Here is a 14,090-nt window from a genome sequence, read left to right as displayed (position 1 = left end):
ACGTCCCCGGCCCCTAGCATATCAAACTGCTCCGCCTACCACAACGAGAAGACCTCATGGGTAGATACCCTTCTGGCTATGGGCGTTTGCAAGTTTTTCATCTACGGCCGGGACACGGGGTATCTGCGTGATCACGCCAATATGGTTCCCGAGCTACAGCGAGACGATTTTATCAACACCGCCAACAACTTGGTGTGGCGGACCGCCGCCGACTTTGCACTCACGTGGCTGCCAGAAGTTCCACCAGAGATGAGCAGTTACTGGCGCACGTGCTCCTGGTGGCCGTCGTCGCCGTAACAGTGCTGGACTCTCAGAGACTCCGGGTGTCTCTGCTGCGGCAAGTCCTCGCCAACTTGCCGGTACACTTGACGTTTTTCTGCGCTGCTTTTTCTGAGCAGTCAAATGAAATTATTGTCACATTGCGAAAAAAAGAATCCGTCAGAATGGCTGAATGAGTAGGGTGCTGAACCTCTAGGGTGCTGAAAATGTTAAAAGCCCGTGACCATTACCGGACGGGCTCTTGACATTTTGACCACCTTCGGACCATTAAGAAAATGGGGGATGAAAATGTTAAATCGCGTCCAGAAATGGCGAATGAGGTGTTAGTTATGGGCACGATATCGAATCATCTCGAACGTGTACACCTAGGATACATCATTTCATCACGTAAGCGATCACGCATCGACCTATACCTGAAACATCATAAAAACAACTTCAGCAAAGTATACTTTAATTATGCCATTAATTATTACGTAAAACCATATAACTTAATTATCAGAAGCCAATCACGACGTTCAAAAACTGTCCTGCAGGCCATCGACTAGATTATAATTCTGCCCCTTCGAACTATGAAGCGCTTGAATATAACCTGCACACCGAAGGTCGCGGGATCGAATCCCGGCCGCGACGGCTGCATTTTTGATGGAGTCGAAAATGTTCGAGGCCCGTGTACCTATAGATTTAGGTGCACGATAAAGAACCCCAGGTGGCCGAAATTTTCGGAGCCCTCCACTACGGCGTCTCTCATAATCATATCACGGTTTTGGGACGTTAAACACCAGATATTATTATTATTAATATTACCTGCCCTTTGATCGTCCAAGAGAGAAGATACCATTCCATAATTTTAGCCCTATTGCCGTTTTTGACGTTTTATACGGCAGTGTTACTAAAACAAGTGACAAGCAGTTGTATGATTTGCATTATTCGCTTTCTGCTATGCAGTGAAGGGGAGGCAAATGCACACTTCCTACAACCTTGTGGTTATTAGGTTAGAAAATTTTTTTCTCCCTTAAAACGAAAACAACTCGTTTCAAACTTTCTGTATGTAATAGCAACAAAACATACTACAGAACGATATATAGGTCATATTTTTACTTGGACCGCTACATTGCGAAAATGAAGCCGCAATATGAGTCCAAATGTCATTTTTTCCAACTTTGACACAATATTGTGACAATGCTATGCTTCATTCGCTCCCGCAGAATTTTTATCATTTATTCTAGAAAGCTATAAAGCCCGCGATGTGAATATATTACTCCACCAAAAATATGTGCTTCTTGTAAACAGCTCTAAACATGCAGCATTTTGCAATTTTTCGATTTGGCCAAAAATAGTGAAAATTAAAACAAAAATGAATAAACTCTCATATTCATGAACGATCAGCGCCTTGAGATAAAGGAAAAATTATTTCGGACTAATTGCTCAAACCAGTAATGTTATGTCAATTATTTAGCGCGACATAGTCTCACTTCTGTACCCGAAGTTCGAAGCGCCCTCTAGGCAACATAACATGTTTTCCCGAAATATAGCGCCTCAATAACTATACTTCTTACATTCACAAATACTAGCACGATTTTTTTCAGCATGATCGGAGATGGTCGAAAATTTGTCAGGTACACTTGATATGGAATGACCGATATATATATATATATATATATATATATATATATATATATATATATATATATATATATATATATATATATATATATATATATGTGACGCTATGAATGAGAGACTGCCAGCGGCACAGACGCCATACCTTTATTCTATTCTCGCGCACTTCTTCCTCGTCGGCTTCTACCAGCCATCTCTGCATGCCTGCTTACGTCACAGGATTCCCCCTCCCCCGGAAGAATGCGCGAGTTACGAACAACAAAGTATGAACAAGCAGTCTTGGAAGCAAAAAATGTCGAAATGCGCAGTAGTTTCATGTCACAATGAAGTTCCGTTAACTTGCACAAAAGACTTCACTGAAGACGCTAGCAGTCCGGGGATATCAAGGAGAGCTCTGGTGGGCGAGGCTGGCTGTTGCGTTCGGGACAACGTAAGCATGCCTTGAACGTGGACACTGATAATGACACAGCTGGTATTCGTGTGAGAAATGAACGAGGTTGGAAGACTTTGCAGAATCGACAGCTGGGATTTCGTAGGCGTCGCATTCTTCGTCGTGAGAGGTACACACGCCGTACAAGCAGTTTGCATCCCCGTTGATTGTTGCTGATTGGGCGCTGCCTCTCTTCCTGCAGAGTACAAGGGGTGGTTCCGTGTCTTTTTGAGCGTTTTATGTGGTGAGGTCGCAGATGCAATCTTGATCTTTGTTGCAGAAGGGGTCCATGACGATGGTCCTTTCGGCGGTGTCTTCTTCTCGGGCTTCTTTTCAGACTGTCTTCTTTAAGCCGTGAGCGAGGTTTCGATGAAGTTTTCTTTCGCCGTCGCCCATGATGAAGTGTGCGTTGTAGTCGATTAAGTTCGTCGACTTGCTTGTACTGGTCTCGCTGATGAGGCAGCGCTTCAGGAACATGACTATGATTTTCTTCACAAGTTGATGTGATGTCCACTGGGAAGCTGGTGCACGGTGGGCTGTTGTGGTGCTTGTCAGGCAGTGAAGGCTTGGTCAATGGTGAATGCGTGTCACCTAGCGAAACTACCGAGCTAGGTCCTCCTAAAGCATCAAGTTGTGTGGAAGGGCATTGGCTTGGCAGTGTACTTTCCGGATACTTTAGCTGGTCTGTAACGTACGTAGCGAATTCGTGAGAGTTACAAGCAACTGAAGAGCCACTTGACGTAAAACCAGGTGGTGGGCCACGTATACAAGACGAGTGGTGAAGCGAGTCGGGTAGTCGAATATTGACTCGATTTTTGTAGCGGAGTGGAGAGGTAGGAGATGGCAATCTTTGCGCAGATGGGAAACGTGGTGGAAAGTCGGTTCTTGCGGGAAAACATCTTGGGTGACTTTCAGTCAGCTGATGCTTTGATTTGTCTTGTGGGAATGGCCGATTCATGCTCGGTGTTCGAATGCATGAAGACTGCTTGTGAAAATGACGACTGAGTGCGACTGTACGCAGATGGTGCGTTATAAGCAAGTCTTCATCGTAGTCTTTAAATCGGGTGACCATCTCTTCTTTGATTTTTGTCCACGACTCATTGTTTTCGAAGATGTGCGTGAGATAAAATCGGAAGGCCTCACCAGTGACGTATTCGTTGAAATTGGTGACCATCTCCCTTTCCGACCATGATGCAGCGGTAGCGTGGAGCTCGAAAAGGTGGAACCAGTCCTGTACGGGTCCATCGTCCGCTGATCCGGTGTACTTGGGGATGTCAAGGGCTGTTGATGATGCCGTCATGATGCTGGGCGTTGTGTGCAGCTAGGATCTGCTTCGGTGGTCCGTGTATGGTCAGGGCGTCTTGTTAAGAACTTCGTTGATGACGTGCGGCTGATGAAGTGGCTGCCAGGTCTTCATCCTGTCGACTTGTGTGACGCTATGAATGAGAGACTGCCAGCGGCACAGACGCCATACCTTTATTCTATTCTCGCGCACTTCTTCCTCGTCGGCTTCTACCAGCCATCTCTGCATGCCTGCTTACGTCACATATATATATATATATATATATATATTTATATATATATATATATATATATATATATATATATATATATATATATATATATATATATATATATATATATATATATATATATATATATATATATATTGTAGCGAAGCTTATTGGAACTCTGAAGTGGGTCGTCCTCTCCGGCCCCTTCTAGTGGTTTGCCCTCTTCGGACAGAGTGCAGCTCGCGCAGAGTCGGCCCCCGCCTTGACTGTCGCTGTCGAGTATGGTCGCCGCTAATAAACCTCTTTATAATTTGGTGGAGAGTGCTGAGCCTTCACAACTTCGGCCCTCATTCGATGCCCCTGGCTCTTCGATCCCGTACCCTACCGCCTACCATGCCTCAAGACGCCTCCCAGCAAACGACCCCGCCCGCACCGACATGTCCCGGTGTCCCTCGTATTCGCGACCCTCCCGTCTTCACTGGCGCCGATGGTACCGACGTGGAGGACTGGCTCGCCATTTACGAGCGCGTGAGTGTCCCCAATAAATGGGACGAGGCCGGAAAATTGACTAACCTGGTTTTCTACGTCGCGGGTGTGGCGGGCCTGTGGTACAACAACCACGCATCCGATTTTACGACGTGGTCCGACTTCAAGACCGCCATTATCAACGTGTTTGGCCGCCCTGCCGTTCGTAAGCTGCAGGCCGAACAACGCTTACGTGAACGCGCTCAGCAGGCCGGTGAATCCTTCACCAGTTACATTGAAGACGTCCTCGATTTCTGTAAGAAAGCCGACGCCACCATGTCCGATTCTGACAAGATCCGGCACATCATGAAAGGCATCGATGACGACGCCTTCACCATGCTGCTCGCCAAGAACCCCAGCACAGTGGCAGAGGTCATAACGCTCTGCCAAAGCTATGAGGAGCTGCGCCGGCAGCGATCGATGACCCGTCGCTCTCCATCACGCGACGCCGAGCTCGCTGGCTTGTCGACCATACCCGACCACTCCGTGTTGCTCGCAGAGATCAAGACCTTCGTGCGCGAGGAAATCGCGCGCCAGTTCTCTCTGCTGGACTTTGCTCGCCCTAGGTACGCTCAACAGCCGTCGACCACCCTTATGCCTCCCCTCCGTCGAGCAATTGAGCAGGAAATCGCGGAGGTCATGCCCGAGTACCACCAGCACCATCCGGCTCCTGCACCTTTGAGTTACGCCCAAGTTGTCGCAAGACCGCCCCCATCAATCGCTACGGCTGCCCCACACATTTACGCTGAAGCCTCCGCTCGACCTCACTCTTTCGAAGCGGATGTACCGGTAGCCTACGCCGACGTCACGCACAGGCCACGACTGCAGCCCACCATGCAGTCCTATCAGTTGCCGCCCCGTCAATCCTGTCCTGCACCATGGACGGGCCGTGCCCCAGGGAACCGATGGCGCACACCTGACAACCACCCCATATGCTTCGCATGCGGTTACGCCGGCCACGTGGCGCGCTATTGCAATCGCGTGCAGCCGCCTAGAGACGTGTCGCCTGCCACCATCCAGTCGAACCGCCCGTATTACGACCCACCTACGCCTCCGTCGCCGACGTCTCGCCCAGCTGCACCTACCCGCCGTTCACCGTCACCACGACGCCGCTCGCTGTCACCGATGCGGCCACGTTCGGTCCCACGCGACCAGGAAAACTAGTCGTCGCAGTCCACGAGGCAAGGGCTGCGACGCTATCGAACTGCGAAAGCCCTCAGCGAAGCCCATCGAACGTGATAGACGTTTTTGTGGACGGTGTTCGCGCATCTGCGCTTATCGATACTGGAGCCGCCGTATCCGTTATGGACGCTAAACTAAGCCGCCTGCTACGAAAAGTGACGACGCCACTTTCCGGGCTCTCCCTCCGTACAGCCAGCGCCCAAAGTATTCACCCGACGGCAGTATGCACAGCCCGTGCCATCATTCAGGACGCTCTGTACGCCGTCGAATTCATTAATTTCTTCATGCTCTCACGAGGTCATCGTGGGATGGGATTTTCTTGCCCGCCACGACGCCGTCATTCATTGCGCACCAGCCGAATTAGAGCTCTCACCATTCTCACATTTGGCGCCGGCAGACAGTTCATCCGCTGCGACCAAGGTATTCGTCAAAGACGACATCACACTTCCTGCAAATTCGTCAACGGCTGTGCCCGTCTATTGCACCGGTCTCCGCGCCGCCGTTGCACTTCTTTCTCCACGTGACCGCGTTTTCACTAGAAAAGGCTTGCTGGTGCCATTTGCGACCGTGGAAATCACTCAGGGCGAAACGGATATTTTTGTGACCAACCCATCCCCGTTCATGGTTACGTTGGTGCGAGGGGAATGTCTCGGCAGAGCGGAACCCCTCGAAGACGCACAAGTTATGGACGCACCGGGTGACACGCACTGCGCCAGCTCCCGTACGCTCAGTGCTGTTTCCACATCTGATTCGTCATCCGCTGATGTATTTCGTTCCTCGATTGCTGACAACCTTACTGTAGTATCGACGTGGGCGCCTAAGACGCCACGTCGAAGGAACGCCGGGTGCACGCCGGAACGGCGGCCCCGAAGCAGACGAAAGGCACGCAGCAGGGTGCCGAACAGAAGACCGAACGCTGTTTAATATGTACAGTGAAATATATACAATTGAAGTGCGCCCCCTGGGCGCATGAGAACCGGTTCCCGAAACGGAACCGAAACCACTCTACCACACTTACGTCGGTCGAGCGCTCCCAGCTTCTATGCCTGTTGGAAGAATTTCGTTCTTCGTTCGATGTCGCGCAAACTTCTCTCGGCCGCACGTCTGCTGTCACCCATTGCATCGACACTGGCGCCCAACCACCACTGCGGCAACGTCCATATCGCGTATCTCCAGCAGAGCGTCGTGTAATTAACGAGCAAGTTGACGACATGCTTCGCCGCGACGTTATTCGACCCTCAAACAGTCCGTGGGAGTCTCCTGTCGTTCTTGTTGCGAAGAAGGACGGCTCTGTGCGGTTCTGTGTGGACTACCGACGACTCAATAAGATCACCCGTAAGGACGTTTATCCCCTACCTCGAATAGACGACGCCATTGACAGCCTGCAAGGAGCAGAATTCTTTTCATCGCTCGATTTGCGCTCAGGGTACTGGCAAGTCCCCATGGCTGATGACGCTCGACCGAAGACAGCGTTTGCCACACCCGACGGCTTGTACGAATTCAACGTCATGCCGTTTGGGCTGTGTAATGCACCCGCGACCTTTGAGCGCATGATGGATACCGTTCTGCGCAACTTGAAATGGCACACGTGTCTGTGCTACCTCGACGACGTCGTCGTTTTCGCCCCGGACTTCTCCATGCATCTTCAACGCCTGCGACTTGTTTTGACGCGTTTGAGCGACGCCGGGCTACAACTCAACCTAAAGAAGTGCTGATTTGCAGCACGGCAGCTGACAATACTAGGCTACGTCGTGTCCAAGGACGGAATTCTCCCCGATCCGGCCAAGCTTCGGGCCGTGACAGAGTACCCCAAACCTACGTCCGTCAAAGAACTGCGTAGTTTTGTAGGACTATGCTCCTACTTTCGTCGCTTCATACGAAACTTCGCGACTATCATATCGCCGCTGACAAAGCTCCTTGGCAGCAACGGGCCTCTCAATACGTGGTCGTCAGAGTGCGACGCCGCTTTCGCGAAGCTCCGTCGTTTGTTGACGTCTCCTCCGATACTACGCCACTACGACCCTACGGCCCCCACAGAGGTACACACGGACGCCAGCGGTGTTGGCCTCGGCGCTGTCCTTGCTCAGCGCAAACCTGGGTTCCCGGAATATGTCGTGGCATATGCAAGTCGCACGCTTACTAAAGCCGAAACCAATTACACCGTCACGGAGAAAGAATGCCTGGCAATCATCTGGGCCCTTACGAAGTTCCGACCTTATTTGTATGGTCGCCCATTTGATGTCGTCACCGACCATCATGCGCTGTGCTGGTTGTCGTCATTGAAAGATCCCTCAGGCCGTCTCGCCCGTTGGGCACTCCGCCTGCAAGACTACGACATCCGCGTACTGTACCGCAACGGACGCCAGCATGCTGACGCCGACGCCCTGTCGCGCTCTCCCTTGCCTGACGACAATGCCCACAGCTCAGTGTCTCCCCTTGCCGTTTCTTCCATCGACATTCAGACAATCGCTACCGAACAGCGCAAGGATCGCTGGATTGCCTCACTGATAGACTTGCTGACTGATCCATCGGCAACACCATCCACTCGCGCGTTGCGTCGTCAAGCGCACCATTTCGCCGTTCGCGACGACCTCCTCCACCGACGCAATTACGGCGACGGCCGCCAGTGGCTACTAGTGATACCCCGAAGTCTGCGTTCTGACATATGCGAATCGTTCCACGCTGATCCGCAGTGTGCGCATTCTGGGGTATCGAAAACTTACCACCGCATCCGCCAACGGTACTTTTGGCGAGGGATGTACCGCTACGTGCAGAAGTTCGTTCGCTCCTGCATCGATTGTCAGCGCCGCAAAACTTCAACGCACCTGTCGCCGGCAGGTCTGAAACCTCTACCTTGCCCTGACCGGCCATTTGGGCGTGTTGGCATCGATTTGTATGGACCACTTCCTCTGACGTCTGCTGGTAACCGCTGGGCCATCGTCGCTGTAGACCACCTCACGCGATACGCCGAAACTGCCGCCCTCCCAGCGGCTACAGCGCGCGATGTAGCCTCCTTCCTGCTCCACCGATTCATGCTACGTCACGGTCCACCCCAGGAGCTGCTCAGCGATCGAGGCCGTGTCTTCTTGTCGGAAGTCGTCGAAGCCATTCTAAAAGAGTGCAACGTTGTTCACCGCAAAACTACTGCTTACCACCCGCAGACGAATGGCCTAACCGAACGATTTAACCGAACGCTCGGCGACATGCTCTCCATGTACGTAGCCGCCGACCACACCAACTCGGATGCCATTCTGCCGTTCGTTACCTACGCCTACAATACCGCCGCTCAGAGCACCACTGGTTTTTCTCCCTTTTTCTTATTGTATGGCAGGCACCCCTCGCACACAATCGACACAATCCTTCCATACAAGCCGGATCGGTCTGAGTGTGCGCCGATTTCTGCTACCGCCCGACTTGCTGAAGAATGTCGCGACCTTGCCAAGACCTTCACTTCGCAGGACCAAGAGCGGCAGAGGAGCATTAGCGGTGACAGAATCACTTCTGAGCCGACGTTCCTCCCTGGAGCGCTCGTATGGCTCTCGATCCCTACCACTGCACCTGGCCTCTCTTCAAAACTACTGCCCAAATACGAAGGCCCCTACCGTGTTGTTGAACGCACATCCCCTGTAAACTACCTGATCGAACCAATCGATCCATCCTCGGACATGCGCCGTCGAGGGCGCGACATTGTAAACGTGGAGCGCCTCAAGGTGTACCATGATCCGCTCATTGTGACAAGTTGTTAGGTCGCCAGGCGGCTCCCTTTTCGCACCCGGAGTAATTGTAGCGAAGCTTATTGGAACTCCGAAGTGGGTCGTCCTCTCCGGCCCCTTCTAGTGGGTTGCCCTCTTCGGACAGAGTGCAGCTCGCGCAGAGTCGGCCCCCGCCTTGACTGTCGCTGTCGAGTATCGTCGCCGCTACTAAACCTCTTTATAATATATATATATATATATATATATATATATATATATATATATATATATATATATATATATATATATATATATATATATATATATATTGCCGCTTTATAAAGGCCACCCCTCCAATGAAGGAAGCCCTGCACGAAACTGACGAAACGTTTGGCGGACTTCAGAGCCAGCGGCACCAGCAAGACGGCGGGCGCGGCGTCGGAAGGCGCGCTGCGCCCAGAGGGAGGTTGGAGAGAGGTGCCAGAGGAGGTGCAACGAAAGGAAGGGGACGCAGATTTCAAGTTCCCGCCCGATAGTTTGGTGGCGCCCCAATTTTCTCAATAAGTCACGTGGGATTCTTGCCAGCAGTCGCGCAGCGCAAGGCGCGTTTGGCATTGCGTTTGGCGCGTTCTCGAGCGGCGGATGCAGCGGTGTACTCGCTAGGCTTCAGTAGCAAGCAACGCGTTCACGCGAAAGGCTGAGCTGGCTGAGCAGCCTGCGTTGATTGTTCTGCAGTGCTACGGCGTCTCTCTGGGCCGGACGAAGGCAACAACCTACCTGTGGGGCCGTCACGACTGACTGCTTACACAAGGATCGTGAGCACGTATGTACGCAGTTCATTTTTCGCATCACGTACGCGTCTCGCGCGTCTCTTAGATTACAGTGACTGGCCGCGCTTTACTTCCACCCATATAGCATAACCAAGCGGCTGCTACAACTATTTGTTGTTGAGCGACTTGTAGTATAATCCATTTTCTCGGCATGCGACGGCCGCATGCATTCCGTAAACGCTGGTATTCCGAATCGTTATGGTGTTGTGCGCTTTTGTACGATTTAGGCCTAAGTGCGATCACGGCCGGGCTAGAAGGGAGACGCGCGCGTTCCTTCATACGGCCTGCGCTTCTGGACTAGTTCCCACCTTTCACCGCCGCTAGTTTGTGACACTTTTAACCAATCCTGGCTAAAACCCTGGCCGCTCCCTTCACGTCAAGCACGCTACCCCTTATTTCTTCGGAGGGAAGCGCATAGCACGCTGTATTGGCGCGCTCGTGGCGTTTCTTTCTCCTCTAGTCCGGCCGTGGTGCAACCTTTCTCGAACGACCCGTCCACGTGTGGCGACACTGGCTCTTCAGATAACGAGAGCGTTTTCACGACGCTCACTCCAAAAATAGCGCATCGCACCCAACGAACGCTAAACCTGCGTACGTTGTTCTGAATCTTCCTTTGTATTCTCTCTGGGTGCGGCTGGTAGTACAAAGGAACGCAAGAGCGTGCGTATGCTAGCCGCTTGGAGGCCCCGGCACTGAAAGTATAAGCAGTCCCCGTATTCATAAACGCGCCTTAACTTGAAGCCAGTCCGTAGCAACGCTGCCAAAAAGATAAATATGAAGACGTGAGAGTCATGCATGAATGTCGTGTTGGTTATGTCGTTTCAAATGACAAAAACGCCAGCAGCCCTTGTGCTTTCTTTCAAACGCGGCCTCCGCGATTAGTTCTGGTAGTTCGCTGTTACTACGGAAACGTTGACTACGGTGCGCTGCCGGCAATAATCGCGGAGGCAACGGTGCGAATTTCATGTTTTGTATGTTTTTTGCTTTCCTGTGTCGCGCTACCATGGCCTCGGCCCACTCGACAAAAAGTGCGCGTCTTTTAATGTGGCACCACTGCTTTTGCATGAGGAGGCGTGCATGCACACAGAAACGCTCATAGCGTCTCCATGATGTGCGGTCTGCGGTGGTGTGCTGCGTCTCTGTCACCCGCCGCTATGCTTGATGTTGATTCGAAGACCGATTCAAGACTGCTCGCGTCCAGACTTGTGTTTCACGATTACTACTTGATTGAGCGAGCGAAGCTCACCGGAAGGACGCGTTTCAAGTTGGGGAGGATTTCTGAAACGCGTTTGCGCTGCCTTGAGGCGTTGGCAAGTCAAGATCAAGTTAAGGAGCATTTCTGAATTCTGGGGTTAGCATAGACACTTTTAGAATAGCGTACGCAAAGATAGCGTTCGTTGCGTACGGCTGCTGTTTCGGTCACTTAGCGGGGACCCGCAAGAGGATAGCGTAGGACGATTGCGCAATGGCGACGAACGCTAACATAAAGCTTTGCGTACCCTATTATTAAACTGCCTACTGCGCATGCGTCGTACGCTATCCTTTTGCGTACCCCCGTTAGGTGACTGAAAAGCGGGCGTACGCAATGAACGCTATCTTCGCGTACGAGGTGAGAGAGATTTAGAATGGGGCCCCAAAGAGCTTTGCGGGTGTTAGCGCGTTGGGGCGCGCAGAAGCAAGGAGTTTCCGAATAGGGTTGTGCGCTTACGGATTGCGTCTTGCCCAAAAGACCTTTTCTTGAAAAAAAAAGGCGTTGTTGTTGCCTAGCTGAAGCATTTCCCTGTTGCGCCTACGAGCCAAAAAATCGGCTACCGAATTCGACATCAACGGCCTCTTGTGAACAAGCCTCCATTACACACGTTAGTTGAGGAAAAAACGGTAGCTGCAGTAAATCTGCTAGCTTGCGAACTTCACGCATTACCACGTTTCGAGCCTAATTTAGTGCACGCTGAGAGCCGTCACTTCAGTGGGTGCTGCCACGTGTTTGACGCAAAACATTTAGGTGCTGGCTTTGGGGCTCCCGCTAAATTCGAAAAATGGCGTTCCTAACGCAAAACCCAAACGTTGTTCGGGTCTCGCGCATGCGCAGTCACATTGATCGTTAAGGAACCGAAACGTTTGGGGGCCCTATTCGAAAAATAGCGTATGCAAAGCTTTGCGTTAGCGTTCGTTGCCACTGCGCATGCGCCATCCTCTTGCGTACCCCCTTTAGCTAACGAAAATAGCGTGCTTACGCAACGAACACTATCTTTGCGTAGCGTATTCTGAAACTGCCCATTTTCGTCACTCAACGTGGGTTTTCGCGACTGCGTTCTTGCCGACGCACGAAAGTAAAAAAAAAATGTCCCAATCCATTGCGATAAGCGTTGCTTAATCTATACTCTTTAGGCGGCGACGCCTCTCGGCTTATGCTTGCGCGGCGCGTTCGACAAGATAACGTAACGAGGGCGCGCGTCCTTTGGTCCGGTGACGAAAGCGGATGTATCGGCGGGACGAGGCAGCTTCAAGACAAAATTTTATGTGCCGTTGCTATGAGCAACCGATGTGGCCGGCGTTCCCCGCAAGTGGCGTTTTTCGCGAGTGAAAAACGCTGCATGCGTTTCTAGCTTTATTTGCTGTCGTGCCATAGCCGCGTTCTCTGGCTAGTAAACTCGGATTTCGCGCCAAGCGTCGGTGGCTAAAGGCTCTGTTAAGGCGCGAAATGCAGCAGGATCTATTCGGAGCCGAGCGACGCCCGAGCGCGCCAGCAGCCGTCGGCTGCGTCGGCGGTCAGCCGACGCCGGACTATAGAGGGCTGTTTCTTGCTGACGTAACGTCGCCGTGACGCGCGCACGCGCGCGTCGACGTTACGCTGGAGTATATCAGAGCCTTAAGGCAATGCCTTTTTGTCTTGGAAGTTGCGTCGTCCCGCCGGTAGATTTCTCCTGCCATCGTCGGACCGACGGGTGCATGGCGTATTCTTTAAAGATGAAATGAAATGCCTTAACAGTTATCTACCACGTAGACCCCCACGCGTGCCGGACTGATAGGTTCGCCTGTTGCATAGGCATGCGCAGATAAGTTTTCGTGCCTTCGTTCTTTTCCGCCGTTGTGCGTCTCTTCAGTTGTTAGTCGGCGTTTGTGGTGTCCTGACTTCTTTCTTGTGTCCATGTTTGGACGCCCTGTCTTTTTAGAATGTATACTTTATCTGGTCGATCGCGTTTCGCGAATGTGCGCACCTAAAGAGTTTATATTATTGCAATATAGCAATTATATGGATCCACTCTAGACGGGTTTTTTCCATCGCCTTCATGTTCCGTATAAAGCCCGAATCGATAACATCGCCCCACACATCGTCTGTTCTACGCGCTAGCGCCTGAGCGCCGGGAACGAACGCGGCTGATGAAACGAGCCGGCCATCTCCGTCGCACGAAGGGCGCACGCGATAACGCGATACTGTACATACTACAATTATCTGCAAGAATTCCCTTCTGTTTGGGGGCAGGGGGGGGGGGGGCTTATGCGGTGGCTCGAAACTGTAAATGGCATTATGTTATTCAATTGTAGGTTACTGGGAAAGAGATGTTTATAATAAGTACAACTACTTTCCGAACGCTCGAGGTGAAAGAAGTTCGTTTCGAAGGACAATGGAAGCGGATACCAGTCTTGCGATGACTTCGCGAGGAAAGCCCAGGGTCCACTGTTGCTCGCCCGTTAGGGTTGCTTGTGTAGTCGCTTTTAACCGAGTACGCTCACGGAGCGATGGGAAGGGATGCATGCTCAGTCACTCGCCCTGTTTTCTTTTCCATCTGTATGTCAATTGTTTAGTGGCAGCCACGACATTCCAGTAAGAAATCTTTATAGAAAATTTACTTCACTGTTGGGGTTGCCCTACATTGATTAATGCGATCGTTTACCGTGCTTGTAGAAAGTGTTAGGCCTAACTTCTACACCGGGCGGAGGACCAGTTTTAGACGCGGCACCGGGGGGCCGCGGCATGTGTCGACGGCACAGCGTTTGCTAGGTGCGATCTGTATAT

This window comes from Rhipicephalus sanguineus, chromosome 7, assembly GCF_013339695.2.
Source record: "Rhipicephalus sanguineus isolate Rsan-2018 chromosome 7, BIME_Rsan_1.4, whole genome shotgun sequence".
Lineage (NCBI taxonomy): Eukaryota > Metazoa > Arthropoda > Arachnida > Ixodida > Ixodidae > Rhipicephalus > Rhipicephalus sanguineus.
This window is presented reverse-complemented; position numbering follows the sequence as displayed.